The sequence below is a fragment of the Lagopus leucura genome, unplaced genomic scaffold, assembly GCF_019238085.1.
Source record: "Lagopus leucura isolate 7727_CA_CO unplaced genomic scaffold, USGS_WTPT01 Super-Scaffold_100057, whole genome shotgun sequence".
In the NCBI taxonomy this organism is placed as follows: domain Eukaryota; kingdom Metazoa; phylum Chordata; class Aves; order Galliformes; family Phasianidae; genus Lagopus; species Lagopus leucura.
In genome coordinates, this window is record NW_024962303.1 from 1084728 (window position 1) to 1103523 (window position 18796).

The window sequence follows — 18796 nt, forward strand, 5'->3', positions numbered from 1 at the left end:
GTTAGCTCATGAGGGCTGGGCTGGAGGACTCAGTGGCAGCACAGAAACAGTTCCATCCTTGTAAAGGCAGTACTGGTGAAAGGGCACACTCCAGTGCGGCTGATGATCGGGTGAACTGGAGAGGACTGCTCAGTGTCCTGGCGCCATGTCAGCATAGTTATCTTCAGCAACTGCAAGTATGTTCCTACAAGGACTGAAGGGCTTGTTAAAAATTCATTCCCACTTTCTCATTGCCCAGATGTCAGCAAACACAGTGGCATTAAGGGCCTCAAGGCTTTGCTGAGGAGATAGTGAGAAGTTCCCGAGCCAGGAGCTCTATAATGGGGCAGGCAGCATGGTGTGCACAGCAGCTCTCCCTGCAGAGCCACTTTGGTTCTGCTCTGGAGGGAATGCTCGAGGAGAAAGCTGCCCACCTTTGCCGCAGCCACGGGTGTGATGTTGGGGTCAGACCCAGCTGAACACTGCCTGCTTCAATCCGACAGCATAGTTCTTGTTTGCAAAGCACTCACATGCCCTTGGCTGATTTCTGCCCAAGAATTTGTCATCCTGAAGTGTTTGCTGGATAATTTGGACCTGATTGCAGTCCCCTCATGCAGGGAGTGTACACAGCAGTCAGGCCACGAGCATCTCACTTGAGTTCGTGATCAATCTGGGTTTGTACTGCAGACCCTATGGTTGCTATTTCAGACTGTGCCTTGCTCCCAGCCCTCATGGGCTCACCACAGCCAGCACCACCACTCCTTTTCTTCTTCCAGCAGCATGGGGCTCACAGGGACATCTGATGACATTGGCCACTGCGTTTCCTTTGTGTCTCACAGCACCCATCAGGCTTTGGATGGAATTCATCCAAAAGAAGGGCAGGGAAATCCTACTTTAGGAAGGTGCTAGGAGGACATTCGCTCTTCCTTCCCAAATCAAACCTGAATGAAACTCTCCATGGGAAATTAGAACACGACAGTTTATTAAATCACAACTGACTGAACTCAGAGCATCAAGAAAGACAGCAGGAGCCAAAAAATAAAGTCACACAAACTGCAGAAGAACACACTCAGCTGACACCTGCCTTTGGAGCTGGATATGCTCCTTTGTCAGCTGCATGACCTTACAGCATGGCTGGGAGGTTATTCCCATTGGATCCAAAGTACCTTGCCCCATTCTAATACTGCTCTGAAGCAATGAAAGCAAAAGTGTCAATCCTTGCAGTTGCCCTGCAGGGTTCAGAGCAGTGTCCAGAGCAGTGCTGAGACCTGGGGCTGAAAGAGAGCACCCCACCCCCCCGGGCTGTAAATCTCTGGAGGAAAAAAATACTCTGTCAGTGCATTGTTTGGCCCAAGGTTGTCAGGAAATCAGCAGGGGAGAGGCACGAGGTGACACAGAAAAAACAATGGAAGGAGAAAGTTAACAATAACATGGGGTTTTTTTTGAACAGCAAGCTATTTCTGACAGAATTGGTGGAAGGTTCAGTGTGCTCCCTGATGCAGGAACACAGCCGGGCCCCGGGGGTGCAGCCAGGTACCCCCAGCCCTGTGTGCTGCTGCAGTGGGTGGTGGAGCATTGAGGAAACACTCAGAGCAGCACAGGGTTGCAGGGAAAGCTCTCAGGTCTTGCAGAGCACCTCCATGATGAAATAGCAGGATCTGGTGAACACTGCTTGCAGTTCCCTATAGGGCAGAGGTTCTTTCCATGCACAGTTAGGCTTGAATGGACCCGGGGGAGAGGGGGCAGAGTGGTTATTAACATCCTAAAACCAGGTGTGGGGCAGAACCACCCCACCCCACCCAGGTTTGCACTGGGATCTGCAGGTGCCTGGGATGAGCTGGAAAATTGAATACGATTTTAAGTTAATTAAAACTACTCTCTGTGCGTTAATCTTCTTGTCAAGTTTTAATTAAGTGCTGATAAAAGCTCACCACAGGTGAGGTGGTCCTGACCTCCCCCAGCCAGGCAACCTGTGGTGTGGGGCTTCTTGTTAGCACATCACTGGGTTACTGGGGGTCTCACTGGTGTTTTGTGCTGGGGGAAAGGAAGCCTGGGTTGGTGGGAACACCTATGCAGGTGTGCAGCCACTTTCCTTTGAAGAAAGGATGAAATACAGCCATTTTCTGGCCTGTGCTCCTTGCCAGCCTGGAGAGGCCCCCTGTCACTGCCCCCAGGCATGGCGCTTGGTGCTGCCCACCTTCTGATGTGAGGTACTGTAATTCAGGCTCGTCTCAGAGCAATGACCATCTTCTGCTGCAGGGAATGTCAGGGTGGGTTGGGCTCTATGAGTGTTGCTCTGCTTCTCCCTAGGAGCATCTCTGTGTGAATGCAGTTGCATGGGCTGGAGGAGGAAAGCTGTGCAGAACAGAGGCAAGCAAGGCATGGGGAGCTGGGAATACAGAGTGTGGAATATAAGGAATGTGCCTGAGGTCCCGATGGATTTGGAGCAATGTTAGCAGCCCAGTGTGCTCACATCGACAGGGCAGAAGAAAGGTCTCTGCAGGGCAGCAGTGGCAGAGAGGTGTGGGACAGTTTGTTTCCTTCTCATGGAGCAGTGCCAACCCTGTCTGGTGAGAACTGAAGGCAGCTTCCCTGCAGCAGCACAGAGCGGTGGGCAGGAGCTTTGGGCATTGTGGAGCCTCCTTCAGGAAGGGGCAGAGCCAATCCCACCCCCTTTTTTATTTTATCCCTATAAAATCCCCCACTCTAACGATGCAGGAATAATTTTTCCTCTTTTGGAGAAGCTGCTTGCCTGGATAATATCTCCCTAAAGTGGACAAGGTGATCCCACACCAGGTCCAGCCATTCCTCTCCCTGTTAGTTAACGAGCGCAGGCTGGAGAGCAGCATTTCTAGCAGCTCAGCTGTCTCTTATGACCCTTTTTTCAATGCCAGACAATCTCATTTTGCAGCAATTATCTCAATTATTGACCATAGATTGAGCCAAATAGTTCCTTGCTATAAATTCCTGTAAATATTTCCATTGCGGAGTTGACATTTCCCTCTGAACTGACAATTAAGCCATCTTTGCACAGATATTACCATTACATCTAACCTCTATTGATTCCGTTTTTACATTTTTTTTTATAGGCAGCATGTTTCCCACTCTGCATACAAGTCTCACCTAAGCTTTTCCTTGTGTTTTTAAGGTCCCTAACCAAAATTAAAGACGTTTCCTGTTGTAACTTACAACACCTTGCAATGCTTCTAAAGCACCACAGATAGCCTTTGAAATATCTCAGGACCAGATCGAGTGCACAAATGGAATTAAGCGTTCCTGGTTTAGAGCTTGAGTCATGAAGTCGAGTGGCCAAAGCGTTTCTCCTGCCTCAGGTTTCCCAGCTCAGCACAGGTACAGCACCTGTATTTACAATTAGGAAGTAATTAAGTGATACTGCTTTTAAAATTGATGGTGACTGCTCAGTGCTCCCGGAAGCGCTGCTGTGTGGTTCTGACCCTCTCCCCAGCCATGGGATCAAGAATGTTTTTGTTTTGGGTATTTCTTTCCATTGTGTTCCAGGATCCCATGCATAGAGAATGGTTTCAATGGTTACAAGCAGTCTTTGCCAATCTCTTGTGGGTTGTTTTGGAGCTAATGTGTGCAGGAAGGTGCTCACCTCTCTGCCCTGCTCTCTGATGTGCTGCAGTGTGTGCTTTGAGCTTGGCTGGGGCTGTGTGGGCTCTTCTGAGCGGTGCTTTGCTCGCCCCAACCGCTGAGATTGATGTTGTGTAGGCATTTTGCGTTGGGAAAGAGAGGCTGAAAGCACCTGGAATCAATTGTCAGCACAATGGAAGTTGGCATGGCTAATGCTGGGGAGAGAGAGGTGGACAATGGTTTATTTACCAGAAACACCACTTTGGGGACAATCAAATCCACTGGTGAACTAATGCCAAAAAGGATGAATAGAGGGGGGAGGGAAAAAAAAAAAGAACGGAAAACAAAAACCACGAGAAAAGTCAAAACCTTTCGTCATAGCGTTTGCTGAAATGAGTTTGTTTGTATTGCGAGCGGACACTGAGGAATCTGCAGCGGGGGCTGCGGGCTGAGCGCTTCCTGCCCCACGGCACAGCCTGCAGCCCTGCCCTGTGCCCTATGCACTGCCATCCTCCTCACCGAGCGCCCCTCTCTCCCTGCATTTGTTTAGAAGTGCCATCCCCACTGGTGGTTTTATCTCCAGGGGCAGCAATAACAGCCATCAGGAGCGATAACAGCCTCTTTGCTCAGATCACCGCCTCGTTCAAATGTTGTCATCATCCGGGCCGGCGCTTCTGCCACCTCCTCGGTGCACAGAGGCGATGCTCTGTGTGGATCTGTGGATGTCGGCTCGGTGCCGTGCGGGTGCTGCTCAGCTGCCGCTTGCAGGAGGCAGCGCTGGCAGGGACTGAAGGGCAGCAGAAGGACGGCTCAATTATTCTGTGTCATCCACGAGGAGCTCAGCTCCTGTCGGAGTCCCAACGGAGAGCAATGGAACAGTAACTCGGCTGCAGGAAAGAAAGGGAGGTGGGGGAAAAGAAGGGAAGAAAAAGGAGGGGAAAAATGGCCCGTGAAGTCTGTACAGAAGCTGAGGTCGCGGGGATTGACAGCTGCTAGGAGATATCTCAATTCTTGTGCCGAAAATAACACCTCTCTGCACCACAGATCTGCGTTTTCAATTAAATATTGGGCAGTGAAGAGGGGAAAAAGAGCTCAGAGATAATTTCAGAGGAGGGAGAGGAAATGGGAAACAGGCTTATAGAGGAAGTCTCTCTTGCTGGTCCCAGTAACCTTATTTCCTCGCGTTTGTCCTGTGTGTTTCTTTTTCTCATCTCTTATCTCCAGCTCCCCTTTTGAAGCCCTGGGAACACGGAGGTGTGGCCCTGAGCAGAGGAGCTGGACAGGAACACTTCTCTCACATCGTCCTTGGTGAGGGGATGACATTTAATTGCTGCCATTGTTCCCAGGCACGAGGCTGCACCAGCATCACCAGTATTAGTAGGTAAGATGCAACGCTATTGCACAAAATGCTGCCATTGCTGATGTAATAGCAATCAATAAATGGCTGTGGCCTGCTTCCTCCGCTCAGCCAGGGGTGGGTAGGGATGCTAAGGGTGTTGTGGGGCTGTGTTGGGGTTGTGCAGCCTCTACGCCCCGTGTTCCCGTATTCTTTTCTGCATCCCACACCCAGCAGTGGCTGCAGCTGCTGTGCTGGAGCCTTTGGCTGCTTCTGCCCATGTGTCTATTGAGATGTACACTTAAGGCAAGACACAGCCCCAAGGTGCCTGTGTATTTTGGAGGGCTGGGAGGTGCCACCCCATGTCTAGGCAGCCAAGTGCATCTGCTGTGCCAGAACCACTCCCCAGAAATGTGCCTTCCAGCAGCCCAGGACAGAGATGTCTGTCCTCTCCTTTGCCCCGCGTCTCTCTGCAGGTGGAGAATGAAGCAGGAGCCAGAGTTGTCTGCTTTGTAAGGAGACTCTGCTCCCTTTCCCCCATTCCTGGACCTGTGCACTGGGAGTCATGCTCACACACCATAAATTGTATCTGCTGTTGCACTGACAGGCTTCCCTGGAACACGGGCCTGTTTATTTTATATGCCGAGAAACATAAATGTTTGCACTAAGCAGCAGACACGATGGGAGCAGATGCAGGTATTTCACCTTTGAATCCCAGCCTTGCCGGCTTGCTAGGAGCTGAGCAGGAGGCTGATGAATTGCAAACACATTAGGACCCCAACTTGCTGGCAGACCTCTTGCCTGGCTTTCTCAGCTGTTTAGCTGATGAGTTGTTTAAGTGGTCTTTTTATTGTGCTTCCTTTCCAACTGCTCAGACATGCTGATGGTAGGAGGCTCTGCTGAGCTCCAGGCAACCTTCCCCAGCACCATCCTTTACACCAAGGGGTGCTCCTGAGCCCTTTTGGGCTGATGGAACAGGGTCTGCGTGTCACCCACCTATGGACTCATCTTGCGGGGTCCATGGGTTTCATAATGTGGACCACCTATTGTGATTTGACCTGGGTTTGTTTTTATTAGAGTCATGTGAACTCATTTGTGAGCGTCCTGAACTGCTGCCCATAACTGTTCTTCCCCCTCTAAAACTTTCACTGAGATGCCAAAGCGTTTCACTGAGCTGGATGTTATTTCCTGGTCTGATGTTGATTCTTCGCTTCTTCCGAGCTTTGTCCAGACCCTGAGAGGCCCCCATGAGAACGTGTTCTCTCAGAGCAGGGAGCTGATACTGAACTCCTGGGGTCAGCCTGCACTGATGCAGCATGTTAGGTGCTGGATGCGTCCCTCAGAACGTCACTGTGGCTCTGCTCATCTCCCTGAGCCCAGTGTCCTGTGGCTGCGGGTGGGACAAGTGTTCCCGCTGCACCCAAACTTGCGCTGAAGGCCAGAAGGCCACTGCCAGGCTCTGAGTGCTGCCTGGGCTGGAGGAGCAGGGCTGAGCCCCCCCGGGGCAGGGCTGGGAGCTGCAGGGGGTGCAGGGAGCGGCAGGATGTCAGGACGCAGCACCTGGAAGGAATTAGCGCTTACCCTCAGCCATGGCTTGTAAGAAGAACAAAGCAGGCGAGCAAAAACCAGAGCAAGAACAAAATGGTGCTAGTGGGAAAAGGCATTCCTGCTGCTCTGCAAGGGGGAAGGGGAGGCCTGAGCAGCACGGCAGGGCTGTAGGGGCAAGGCTGCTCCCTGCGAGGGGCTCAGCCTCTCTCACGTTTTCCGTTCACTTCTGCCGCTGACTTTTTCCTCCTCTTTGCCTTTCCCTCTCTTTCCAGCTTTCTTCCATCCCTCTTTCCTTCTCCAGTCCCTTCTTTATGTATGCAGGCCCCTCATGTATCCCCTTTGCTCTGTGCCATTGCAGACAGTGGACAGGCAGCGTTCCTCCTGGTGCACAGCGACCGTCCCCTCCTCCCAGCCCGGGGTTGTGTGCGATGGAGTCTGGGTGCCAACCCTCACCCACAGCCCTCCTCCAGCCGCAGGAACGAGGAGCAGAGTCTGACTATTGTTATGTTTGAGTAAATTAACAGGTATTCCAGAAACTGCCGCTGTTTTCAATGACCCGTTTTTACAAGGGATACTTTGTGCGTTGTTCTGGGGGGGGGGAGGAGGGAAGAGAGCTTTCATCCCCTGTAGGTTTTGCTTTGTTTCCCAGAGGTCTTTGGTTAAGGCAGCGATTACTAGTGGCCTACAGGGCCTGAGCACAACAATTACCCAAACAAAAAACAACGATTACTGCTTTTCACGAGAGACTTTTGTTCCTTCCCCTCTTCCTGGAGCGTTCTGTCCAAGGTGAGGCTTCATCGCCCCACCGAGGTCCCCAAGCTGGGAGCAGAACTCCAGCCAGTCAGCCCTGGATGCACTCTGCAGAGGAATTTGTTCCTAAGCCCAGTGTGCGCAGCATTAATAACATTTGCAACCCTCCTTGCTCTTCAAATGTGCCAGAGCTTTGGCTGAGCACAAACCTGGCTCTGTTATTGTGCAGAATTCCTGGAGCAGAAGAGCAGAGGTTGTAAACCAGAGATCTTGGACCCAGGGAACTGCTGGACTTAGCGAGGTAGCAAATAAATGAACCCTCTGTGAGCCCTGGGTTCTTCTCTCTAAAGCTCTGCAAGAATGGGCTTCAGGGCAACTGGGAAGGCTCTTTCTCCCCTTTTTGCCCTCTTCTCACCTCTGGCTAGGCTGGCTCGTCCCTTGGTGCTTCTGGCCAGCTGCAAGCAGGAGTCACATGCACTTCTCAGCCAGGTTTTCAGCCAGCAGTGTTGGCTTGGGGCGCTGGGCAAGTTTGGAGAAGTATTCAGACCTCTGAGTGCTTTACCCGCAGCTGAACTCTAGCAGAGCTGGTGACAGGAGGGGCCTCCATAACTCATCCGCTCTGTCTCCCTCAAATTCCCAACTTCCTGAGTTTCTCCCACCACCATCTTCTGTCCCTATAGGGCCTGATGTAATAGGGTAGCAGTAAAAAGTTACTAGGTATAAATGAACTGATGGGGATTAAAGAACCAGCACATGCCTCCTGGAAGGCTTTAAAAGCATCCTGTTTAGAAACAGCTCTGTTTCTGTGTCCCGCATTCTTTGTAATTTTCTTTCCCCTGTTTTTTCACTCATATGGAGGAGCTGCAGATGGAACAGGCTCACCAGGTCCCGGCTCATGTGTCCTTGCGGGGCTGTGTCCCACACAGGCCTTCCCCAGGCATTTCCTTGCCTTTTCATTTGGTTTCAGATAGTTCATGCCTTGCCCTGGGGACCTCATTACACCTAGGGGTGCGTTGTGCAGGGTGGAGCGGGGTTGCAGTGGCTGTTAGGGATCAGCCCCAGCCACGGCCCTTCTGTGCCACACAGTTTTGCACAGAGCTGCTTCTTGCAGAGCCCCACTAGCTTTGTCAGAGCCATGTGCCACCACTGGGCTGCTTGGGGAGGAGGTGGCCGGCTCTGTGTGTGGCTCTTCTAAATTATTCTTGGGGAATTTTGGTCTTGTCCCCCCGCTGTGTCAGTGTGTTCCACCCCACGGATAAATACCACATGTGCTCTGTGGCAAACTCGGTGGCTGGCTTTTCTTTTTGAACCTAATCTATCGGTTGGGTTGCGGCAAGGGTCCCTGGCAGTGCTCTGGGAGCAGTGGGCAGCAGCCCTGTGGCCACAGCCGGCCCTCGGAAGTGCAGTGCTGGGAGCTCCCAGTGAGCAGAGTGGTGCACAACAGGCTGTGCTGGCCTTGGCCGGCACTGATTAATTTGTGGCCGTCGGATGCATGTTCTGGCATTTCTGTGGTATTTAGAAAGTCTTAATGGCTCCAAAGAGCAGCCTGGCGTGGCTTAAAGGAGCCCATTGAGCTGGGCTGTGTTCCTCAGCAGGAGCTGCCCCGGTGCTGCTGCTCACAGGTGCCAGGTGGGGCTCTGTGCTGAGTCCCAGGGGTTGACAGGTTGGAGCCCGGAGGGCTGCAAAGATCTTTGCTACGAGGGCTGTGCTGGAAAACATTAAGAGACCTCAGCTCCCCTGGGATTCTGCGTGCTTCCCGGCTCTGCCTGAGCTGCACCCGCAGTGCCAGAGTGAAGGGTTTTCTCATCACACCTTGCTGTTGGAGATGGATACAGAGCCAAGGCAGGAGAGGAGCCATGGATGTGCTTTTCTGAAGGAGAGCAAACCGAACATTTCAGACGGTATCAGCTGAGGTTTGATGTGAGATGCAGAGTGCAGTCCTGGGCCAAAGCATGATTTTTTTCCAAGCAGTTTTGAAAATACAGAAGCTTGGTTCGTGTCTATCTTCAGAAAACCCTCCAGCTGGGAGGTGATTCCTCTTGCTGCCCTTCTGTGCTGCGTTTTCATGCTGGGTGGCCTGGAGCTTTTTCCCATGGTGACCGAGAGAAACCAGAACCAGGCTGGGCAGAGTCCCAGTGACAGTGGAGTATTATTGAGGCGATGGCTGAGTGTTCACACACCCACATGCAGCCAAACACAGCTCCCTTCTCCCTCAGGCTGAGCACGGTGCCCTATCTGAGCGCTGCCATCTCCCTCCACCTGTTCAGTGCACGTGTAGGTAATGCTGGCAGCCTTTCTCTGGAACGAAGTGTGGGAAGATGGTTTGTTCTCTCCTTGGCAATCTGCAGCTGATGAGGTGCATGTGTTTCTGCAGAGACAATGGTGGTAAGGGAGTGTTGGTATCATCATGTGTCCCTCATTTTGAGGAAAATTTGGCTTTTTGTTCCGGACAGTTACAGCATTTTGCAGAGCTCTGCACAATCACAGGGCAGGAGCAGTGCCTGTTTCCAGCTGCTTTACACGAACCTTGCTGAACAAAACTGCTGTCAGAGCCTGGTGCCCACCCAGAGCCATGAGACAGATGTGTGTGAGAGGAAGATTCCATATTAGAGCTGACGTTGATCCAATTGGAGGTGTCTCTTCTGCTACAGCAGGTCTCAGTCTTTATTTCTCTCTGTCACGCCTCCTGCATCTCCCTGCATGCTCCCACCTGTGTGCGCAGTTTCAGCCTGAGCAGAGCTGGCTGGTCGGGGCCTTATATTAGACTGCAATGCCTTTTGCAGACAAGGTCGCCAACCAAGAGCTACGAGTGATATTGTTCTGGGCTCCAAGGATGCTGTGCTTCTCTTCTCCCTCATTTCACAGAGGATGAGGTCCCAGCCAGCACTGCCGCTGAGGTGGAGAGTGGCGCTGGATGAGGTGAGGGTACCCAAAGCTGCTTTTGAAGGAGGGGGCACTGTGAAAAGTGTGTGAGGCTGTGATGATGCTCTGCAGGGTGCTGAGGACCCTTCTCTGCCGCACTGATAATGCTACCTGGAGGCACAAAGGACTCCTTGGGGCAAAGCCCTTCTGCAGCCTGCACTCCCTCACAGGACACAGCTGCACAGCTTCTCACCACAAGCAGCAGGATCCATTCCAGCCATGACATAGCTTTGGTTTCCCTGGCCTCTGTGGCTTGCATCTCATGTGGACCACCGCTCTCCCAGCCAGCTGCTTGTCTGCTGCCATTGCCCTGCCCACATGTGCTGAGAGCAAAGCAGGACCCTGGTGCCGGCCTCTCTGCACACTCTGCCCAGCCCCACGGCGATGCCCAGAGCAGGTTTCCTACAGCTCAGCACAATCATGGGTATGCGCAGGGAGCACTCCCTTCCATCTGCTGAACTCTTTGGGAAAAATATAAAGAAGCCAAACAATGAGTGAGTACAAAAGCATATGTGAAGAATTGGCAAGGAGTGTTCCCTGACTCACAGCATCCATGCTTCTGCATGTCTGCTCCACGCACAGATCGTTGCCTCTCCTTGCCTTTGCTTTAATTAGTAAGGGCTGAGCACACTCTGGGAACATGCTGGAAGAGGAGTGATGAACAAAACAGCAGCTCCAGAGGAACGCATGTACTGAGGAGTTTAAGATGGAAAAAGGGGCCGGTCTGCATTCTGTGGTTGTGTGTGCATTGCGGATGGACGAGGGCAGTGCTGGGGGCAGGCAACTTCCACCCGTGGGTGCCTGTACACACCGTGGGAAACAATTCCTGGCCATGGAGTTGCAGTGCTGGGCCTGCTGCACGGTGGCTGCTACAGCCTGCAAGCACAGGGGCTCCTGGAGCAGGCAGAGGTACAGCCAGGCAGGGCTGTCCTCACTAATTACCTGTGCCAGGTGCGTTCCTGAAAGCATTATTTCTCCAAGTGGTATTTAGCTCATGCTCTTCTGGTGCTGGATTAGGGGTCTGGACAGTCTCTCCTACGGCCTTGGCCAAGGCTGTGCTCAGATACTTCCAGCGACACGCTGCTGCTCCCTCCAGCAGCAGCTGAGAAGTGACCCACTCCCATTAGCACTGCTCTGTGCAGCTCCACCCAGGTGCCCCGACCAGGTCATTACCTTCCCTGGAGATGCACAATTCCTCCCCTTCATCCCACCACGGATCCACACAGACCATCTGTTTGTGGTCTCTTTGGCCGTACTAGAGCTTGGCTCTGTTAGACCATCTCCGTTCTTTGCAGCCTCCCTGAAGAAGCCACAGACTTTCTCAGCAGCGCTCCAAGAATGCAGCCTAGTGGCCTCGCCGTGCGCCCCAGCTCATGCTGCGCTGTCACCGCTCCCAGGTGACAAACGAGCGTGCAGGGAATGGGAAGGCTTCCATGGGCAGCACGAGCCCCTCCTCATCCCCCTTCAGGAGCAAGATCAGGGCAGTGATAACGGCTTTGTTTTAAAGGAAGAAGAGGAAGGAAAATGGAAGTGATGTCTACAACAACAGGAGTTGCCTCACCCAGTATCCCAAGGACCTTGGCTGCCAAACCTGCATGGATATAAACGGCTCAAACAATGCACAGCCCTATCTGGGGACTGCAGGAACCCCTCTTTCCTCGCAGGATCAGATATGGTGTTGGCACGGATGGCACTCTGGCCATTGTCCCACAGCCACCGGCCGGCAGTGCCTCTCCAGCTCAGTGCTGGTGGCCTGGAGTGGCAGAATCGCAGGAAATCAGACCAGGTCATATCCCCCATTAAATGCATCACGCCGCAGGGCAATATTTTTTCCCCAGTTGTTCTCGGTGGCTCTTTCTGGACACGAGGAGCAGTGTGACACACAAAGAGCTGGCTTCCCAAAATAACTCAGCGTGCAGTCACTGCTGGGCTGATTCTTGGGCTACTCACGGCCACATCCTCCCTCTGACCAAGGCCAAACGCAGCCGGCCGAAAAGCATCCGGTGGGGCTGGGAGTGCTCCTGGGGCTGGGAGGGCAGCATCCCACAGTACTGGCTGACAGGGTCAGCACCTGCTGTGCTCTCCTTGTCCTGGGGTGAGCAGAGCAGGGAAAGCCCCTCTACTGCACCCCTCCTAACGCACCTGCACCATTCAGTGCAGCTGCTGCTCCCTGCACGTGCTGCCCTCACCCTGCAGGGCCGTTTCTCCCCATCTCCCAGCCAGCAGCATGACCCAGCAGCCTTCTGCCTTTAAGATATTACCCTTAATTAATTTGTCTGTACCGATACTCCTGCTAATACTATTATTTGTAATACCTCAGTGCATCCCCGGGGAAGGGCACGAGTCTTAATTAACATCTGTAAAGCTGCCTGAGCACCATTCCTGGAAAACGTGAGGCAGGGAAGGTGACTGTCGTACCACGATGGTTTTAAATTCTTTTTTCTTCCCCTTTTTTTTTTTTCAGATCTCTTCAGCAGACTCCCAGAACTCTGTCTACCCAGGCTCATTTACCAGCGTTATCTGTGCCAGCGCAGAGCCCATTGCCCCCTGCCCCTCCCCACAGCACAGCCCCACTGCCCTACAGAGCAGACAGAACCCAGCAATGCTCATGGACTTTCTCAGCACAGCTCTCACCCCTGTCTGCATGCACACACACACAAGAACACTCCCTCAGTGGATACACGGAAGTTGTCCTGCAATGCTTTGCAGCCCCCCAGCAATATGCAGGGCCACATTCCTGCCCACTTAGCAGCAACCCAGGGGCTGCCCAGTGCGCTCACCTCACCGTGCGGTGCCTGAGGCCCCACTGCTGCTGTGCTGAAGCTGCTCCGCCAAATCTCCCACATCTTGGCCGAGCTGAGCTCCCAGGCCAGCCAGATTTCTTATGCTTAGCAAAAATATTCATTAACGACTTAATCTGCACACACACAGGGGAAGCTTTTAGTGTATTTGTTCTAGGTCCGTGAAACAGTGATCTGGCCACTGCTTTAAACTCTGCCTTGATCTGTGATCTCAGAGATGAAGAATTCAGCAAAATGCTGCTGGGGGAGATGTCCCGAAGCATCCCCTGTGCTCACACTGCAGCGTAACCGCGGACACGCACCGCTCGACCCAGAAAGCGCGTGTTGCAAGAATGTGCTTTGAGCCACAGCTCATGGCCAAGGCCATGGGACCAGCTGTGCTCTTGGTGTTTGTTTGCCAGCTTTGGGATTTGTGTCACAAACTCCATGTCATTTGTGTCCCAGCTGCTGAAAGCACGGAGGAAGCAGATGAAAGCCTTTTGCATCTGCTCCCTGGGAGTGCCGGAGTTCCCCACATGCCACCTTTAAAGCAGTTAAAATGGCTTTGGGTCTGAGGGCTCTGGGGTCATCAGCACTGTGGAGTCCTACACTGGGGAAGGATTTGGCAGAATGCAGAGGGTGAGACTCTTGGCCCTGGCTTACATGGAGGGAGAGTGGGATGGGAGCACATGAGCCCATGTCAAGGCACTGCGCTGATGCCACAGGGGCAGATGGCTCTGACTGCAGCACCCAGCCATGTGGGTGCTTTGTGGCTGCCATGTGAGCACAGCCAGGGCTCAGAAACATCCTGCTTCTCAAGGTATGTGCTGAGAGAGCTGAGATGCTCCTATGGGACAGCATGGAACCCACGGACTGAAATAAGGCAGTGACAATTGATGTCCCCCTTCCCGCTCCCTCCACAGACTGTTATGTCTGATGCTAACCTGTTACAGCTGATAACAGTCGCAAATGCTGCTGCTGCTTTCATAAAAATTCGTGGGATGCCAGATTATTTCCACGCGCAATGGAAACCCTGGGGCCTTGTCGCATGGCCTTCTGCCCAAACATCTCCACCACAGCCACTGTGGAAATGGGGCTGGGAATGCCTTGAGGCTGGGGCTGCCCAAAGTACTGACCGCTGGCTGAGGACGGAGGGACAGATGGACACACAGCTCCTATAGGAGATTCTAAGCACCGGGGGAACTCCATGGACACATCCCGATGGAAGCTGAGTTCCTCAGTCCCATGGGAACATCCGGAGCGTGTTCCAGCCAACAGCCCCTGTGCCCTGAGCAGGATGTGCTCCCACGGAGCAGCGCGGGGAGGGCGCGGGGAGAGCAGTTGGCAGGAGCGCAGCTGCGGCTCGGTGTGAGTTTCTGGGGGGATTTTTATAGGGGGAAGGCTGATGAGTAATAAACAAGGTGCTGCCTGATTCTTGTTTGGAGGAAAAAGGGGAGGGAGAGAGGGGCTGAGGGGAAGAGAGAAGCACAGGGAAGAGGAGAAGGAGAAAGAAATGACCTTGGTGAGCTTTTCTGGCTGCTCTCCAGGTAGCAGACTGATGCCAAAAAAATCTCCGAGTCCCTTTTGGCTGGAAGTACGCTCCCTGCGTTAGGTGAATCACACACACATTTCTGGAACATTACATGTTCACAGTTGCAAAGCTCACAGTAATTAGAAAAACTACAAGACCAAGGCAGGGGGAAAACTATGAGTCACACATGGAAGCAGTGTTATTGTGCTGCAGGAGGATCAGCTTTGCAGACTGCCGAAGGTAAGCGTGCATCGGCTGCACCCTGCAATGCCTGGGGTGTGCAGGGCTGTGTGTGCACAAAGAGGCTGAGCTGCGCCCGGGTGGGGTGTGAGGTTCACATGGAATGGCTCTGGACAATGGATTGCTGCTGAGGCTCTTAACTTTCTGCAGGGCTGTTCTCACCCACAGTCAGAGCGCTGCCCACATTGAGCATCATCCACATCCAACCTTGAATTTCACCATTCCAAAATAAGCTCTTCTTACTGCAGATGGAGAGCTGTAATGCCAGGATCTGCTCACAAGGAGTTATTTCAGTGCAGCACCCTGCACTGGTGGGTGCACAGCTGCCGCCAGGCTACGTGTGACCAGGAGCCCACTCTCCGGCACATACCTGCAGCAGGGGGTGACTGACCAACAGCCCACTGCTGCTCTGCATTGAGTTGGTGTGAGAGCCCCCAGCAGCCCCCTGCATTCAAGGGGTTTCATAAATCACACAGACAGTGTTGTTTCAAATGAACCGATGGATGGAGCTTTTATCCCTTTCTTTGCATGACCCTTCTGCTGGCATTCATTAACAGCACAAAGGGTGCTTTAACCTAGGAGCAAACCGGGCTCTTCTCTGTTTAGTTAACTCTCCTCCTGAGTCCTCCCATTTGGCACAGGCAGAGCCATGCTCCTTGTGCGTGCATTGCCTTGTGTTGAATTACTCTGCATCACGTTGCATTCTGTTGTGTACTGCACTGCACTGCCTTGCATCGTGTCGCATCGTGTCACATTGCATCAGATCATACTGCATGGCATCCTGTTGCCTTGCATGGCCTGGCAGCGTGTTGCATTACATCACAATATGCACCTTTGCACCTTTGGGTGAGCTCTCAGCTGTGTCACTGCCTGGTTCCTGAGCAGCATGAGCTCCCGCCAGCCCAGACGCAGTGCTCCCAGATCAGCCTTGTCCAGCAGCTATGGGCAGAGAGGGCTGCCAGCGGTCAGCGGAGCCTCCATTCAGGGAAGGCCAAGGAGTGGATTACGCAGCAGATGATGAAGCGATGCTATGGACAAACCGCCCAAACATGAAATCTTCCTGCAATACTCCAAGACAGATTGTTACACATCTCTGCCAAGAAATCAAACATTCCTGCTAGAGTCAGGGCTTTCACAGAAGCCCCCTCCGAGACATCAAGTGAGGCTAAGACAACAGTCCAGAGCTTTGCTAGCAGATCATGAGTCCCGAGTGTCTCTCCAGCTGGCAGGACCATCACTGACCTGAATGGCCTTGTCCTCCCCGAAGCAGCTCTGTCAATTTGGCCACAATCCACTTAATAATGTAGCTAGAGTATAAAGATGTATCCAGGCCCAACCACAAAACAGCTGGAGTCTGTAGGGTTGACTTAATCCTGGTAGAATAAAACAGGGAAACTAGTGGGAGTCAGTGAGGATGTTGCTGGCTGGGCTTGGAGCAGTGCTGAGTAATAAAAGGGATCAAATGTGTTAGGCGCAAGCTGTCTGGAGCCTCGGTTGTTGTTGTTGTTTTAACTAATTGAATTTTAGTGCTGGTGAAAGGTACCAGATTGACAGCTCTGGGGAGCGGTGTCTGCTTCTCACACCAGGTACAGAACAGTCAGCCTCCTCTTAATTCCCATCTTGGCCCAGACCCCGTGCTTTCCTCTCATGGGGAAAACCCCTGACATCTTTCCTCATGCAGCTGGGACCTGCACCAGGGCTCTCTGCGTGTCCCACTGACCTGCTTGGAGGTGTGGAGGTGCTTCAGGTCTGGGAGGACAGAAAAAGCAATGGGCACAAGGATTGTGATCATGCCTGGAAAGGGCTGGGCAGCTGCAGGGACTGTCTTGGGGTGGAGTGATGTTGAAGGCACACGCTGTTCAGGGTAAGAATTCCACTTTAGCCAGCTTCCAGGAAGGGCCATGCAGGGCTGTGACTGGGTGAGAATGCTGGACCTGGGGCTGGAGGGTGAGGGCAGGAGCAGCATCTCCAGAGAGGATCAGCGGCTGCATCCCTGGCGGTGTTGGAAAGGGGTGCAGCTGCATGCAGGTGCTGGGTGGCACAGGCAGGGACACTGCAGGGCTTCGCCCCCCTGTTGTGAGGCAGGGACAGTCCTCACCTGTCAGTGCTGCAGGGTCAGTCACTCTGTGCTTTTATCCAGTGGGTGTATGACAGCCAGGAGACACCTGCACCGTGCAGGGCTCTGCAAGTTGGGGTGAGTCTGGCCCTGGGGTATGCAGGGCCATATGCAGGCAGCAACAGCACCAGAGACCCTCTGTTCCAGCAAGCACACTCATGGTAGCAGCTTCCCAGGGCTGGCTACTTGCAGGACACCTTGTCAGCCCTGCTCTATAAATAGCTGGGAAGCAGCCCAGCAGGAAGCTGCAGGCTTTTGGAGAGGAGAAGGGAAGGGCTGGGCTTCAGCGCTGCAAAGCCCTGGTCAGAGGGGGCTGGTGGGGCCAGGCAAGGCAGGGCCATGCTGGCAGTGCAGTGCTGTATCCCTTTGCATGGCTGTGGGCTGGCACACAACAGCAGCACAGGGGCAAGGCTTGCTCTGCCTGATTGGGAGTGATGCACTGCTCCTGTTGTGGGGACTTTGGAAGTTGCTTAGCAGACACTGAGGAAGATAAAAGCACAGAGATTTGACCTTTTCAGGCATGCTGTGACCATCCAGGTACAGAATCTGGAAAGCATTTGTTTGTGATCCTGATGGGCACCAGACACAAATTCCCCAGTGTGCAGGTCCCCTTCTTGGTGGCTCTCTAACTTAGATGAATACAGTGCTGGTTTCAGGACTGGATGGAGCACTGCTCTGCTTTGCTGTGTCAGTTCCTATGTTCTGACCCACATCTTGCAGGCATCTATTGGGAGCTGGCTCTGGTGTCAGACTCACAGTATATTGGATTTCCAACTGGGGCAGCTGCATGGGAACTGTGGCCCTGCTAATAACATGGTGTGCCCCATCCCTGCCCATCCCGGGAGGAGGGAGTTGAAAACAAGGAAGGATTAAGAAAAGCCATTGCTTTACTGTAGTGTGCCCTGGATTGCTTTAGTTCATTTTTTTTTTTTTTCCTAGGGAGTCGAGATGAGTGCATTTGTACATTTCTGAGTGATCTCAAATTTTGAGTGCAGCCGTGCTGTGCTGTGCTGTGCTGTGCTGTGCAGGGAGAGGCTTAGCATGGAGCTCGTGTAGTGCAATAGCTGGAACTCAGCATCCCCAGTGCAGGAGACATTGCAGCTGGTGCAGTTGTTTTCAGCACCCAGCATGCACACACACAGGAGGGGAAAGTCAGCACAGTCTCTGCGGGTAGCCACGCTGGGGGGACAGGTTCCCTGCTCAACACACATTTTTTGTAATAAAAAGATAAATGCAGCCTTTCGTATCTGAGCTTTTCCTTTGGGAGGGATGTCGTGGCTGGAGGACATGGACATCTGCTGTCTTTCAGTGTCACTTCAGCAATCAAAGTCCCCCCAGCTCTTGCTTTAAAGGCTGAGGTCTCTGTCTGGTGGCAATGCAAGGCTCTGCCTCCCCGCTCGCGGCCAGCCGCTCCTGCTAATTACCGAGCTGCTGCTCTCCTCAAACCGTGCCTGCGTCAGAAGCCCAGCATCAAGGGGAGCCGGCGTGAGTCAGACTGGAAAGCCCTGAAAAACACCATACAGGGCCTGGGTGCTGCTGGGGCTGCGTGGATCTTTGGTGCCCTCCTGCCAGCCCCAGGCAGGGCACATGGGAGCACAAGTCCTGCTGCTCCGGAACTGCTGCTGCAGCCCAGGTCAGTGCTGCTGCCCACGCTGCCCATCTCGTGGATCCAGAGCTGCTTTAGCACTTCTCGCTGCCCTGCAGCTCCTTTGTCCATATGGATGTTGGGTGTCTCATTGTCCTTTGGAGCTCCCCATGGGATGCAGACCGCCCGTTTGTTGGCTGTTGCAGAGAAGTGACAACCACAGGGACATGCAGAACACAGCATGACCAGTCCCCAGGGGAAGGGAAGGGCTGAGGCAGACCCCATCCCCCACCCAAAGCCCAAACCCTTTGCTTGGGGTCCTCCAGGGGCTGGCTGCAGCCCGAGGTCCCTCCCATGTCCCACCCGGCGCGGTGACAGCGGTGGCAGCGGGAGCGGCGGAGCTCAGCCGGCACCT

The 18796-nt window shown here is 53.3% G+C and overlaps 1 long non-coding RNA gene across 1 annotated transcript in view; it reads left to right on the forward strand.

Annotated features, from left to right (window-relative positions):
• LOC122188239 overlaps nucleotides 1-14300 on the forward strand; it is a 61394-nt gene extending 47094 nt beyond the window's left edge. The window contains exons 4-6 of the long non-coding RNA XR_006181530.1: nucleotides 4798-4954; nucleotides 6816-6981; nucleotides 12594-14300. This is a non-coding gene — a long non-coding RNA (uncharacterized LOC122188239). The remainder of the gene's footprint in view (nucleotides 1-4797; nucleotides 4955-6815; nucleotides 6982-12593) is intronic.
• The last annotated feature ends 4496 nt before the right edge of the window (nucleotides 14301-18796 follow it).